Raw genomic sequence first — 1,702 nt, 5'->3', positions numbered from 1 at the left:
TATATATATATATATAATATATATATTCATGTTATCTGCAAATGATGACAGTTTTACTTCTTCATCCAAGTTTGGATGCTTTTCTTTTCCCTTGCCTAAACATTATGGTTAAGACTATGTTGAATAAGAGTGGCAAGAGTTAGCATCTTCATCTTGCTCTAGATCTTAGAGGGATAGCTTTCAGTTTTTCACCATTGAATATGAAGTTAGCTGTGGATTTCTCATAAATGAGCTTTAGTATGTGGGATACATTCCTTATGTACTGTTTGTTGAGAGTTTTAACATGAATGAGTATTGAATCTTATTAAAAGCTTTTTCTGTACCTATTGAGATGATAAGTTGATTTTTATATTTCATGTTGTTAATCTGATTATCATGCTAGTTGCTTTGCACATTTGAACCATCCTACATCCCTGGAATAAATCCCTCTTGATCACGGTCTATGATACTATAATATATTGTCGTATTTTGCTAATATTATGTTGAGGTATTTCCATCTCTGTTCATTAGAGATATTGATCTGTAATTTTGTATGTGTGTGCTGTACTGGTCTGGTATTGGTATCAAGATGGTGCTAGCCTTGCAAAATGACTTAGGAAACAGTCCCTCCTCTTCAATTTTTTGGAAGAATTTGAGAAAGATCGGTATTAAATCTTCTTAAAATGTTTGGTAAAGCTATTGAGTCCTGGGGTTTTGCTTTCTGAGAAATTTTTTTAAATTACTGTCCCAATCTCCTTATTGGTGATGAGTCTAATTGGATTTTCTATTTCTTTATGATTCAGTCTTGAAAGGTTGTATGATTCTAAGAATTTATCCATTTCTTCTATGTTGACCAATTTGTTGGTGGAAGCTGATCATAGTATTCTTTTATAATCTTTTGTATTCTGTTTTATCTGTTGCAATTTCTTCTTTTGTTTCTGATGTTATTTATCTGAGCCCTCTCTCTTTTTATCTTCTTGAGTCTAGATAAATGTTTGTCAATTTTATTTCTCTTTCCAAAGGATCAGCTCTTAGTTTCATTGATCTTTGGTGTGTTTTTTAGTCTCCACTTGTTTATTTCTGTTATAATCTTTATTTCCTTCCTTCTACTGACTTTGGGCTCTGTTTCTTCTTCTTTTCCTACTTCCTTTAGATGTAAGTTTAGACTACTTACTTGAGTTTTGAATTGCTGAATTGCTATAAAATTCCCTCTCAACACTGCATTTGTTAAATTCTCATGCACCAGCAAAGTAATGCTAAAAATTCTCCAAGCGAGGCTTCAAAAGTATGTGAACTGAGAACTTCCAGATGTTCTAGCTGGATTTAAAAAAGGCAGAAGAACCAATTGCCAGCATCCTTTAGATCACAGAAAAAAGCAAAAGAGTTCCAGAACAAAACATCTACTTTTGCTTTATTGACTACACCAAAGCCTTTGATCGCAACACACTGTGGGAAATTCTTCAAGAGATGGGAATACCAGACCACCTTACCTGCCTCCTGAAAAATCTGTATGCAGGTCAAAAAGCAACAGTTAGAACCGGACATGGAACAATTGACTGGTTCCAAATCAAGGTAGGAGTATGTCAATCCTGTATATTGTCACCCTACTTATTTAACTTATATGCAGAGCACGTCATGTAAAATGCCAAGCTGGAGGAAGCACAAGCTGGAATCAAGATTTCTGGGGGAGATATCAATAACCTTAGATATGCAGATGATACCA

This window comes from Bison bison, unplaced genomic scaffold (assembly GCF_000754665.1).
Source record: "Bison bison bison isolate TAMUID 2011002044 unplaced genomic scaffold, Bison_UMD1.0 scf7180017864268, whole genome shotgun sequence".
Taxonomy (NCBI): domain Eukaryota; kingdom Metazoa; phylum Chordata; class Mammalia; order Artiodactyla; family Bovidae; genus Bison; species Bison bison.
The sequence above is the reverse complement of the archived record's forward strand: the minus strand, read 5'-3'. Positions refer to the sequence as shown.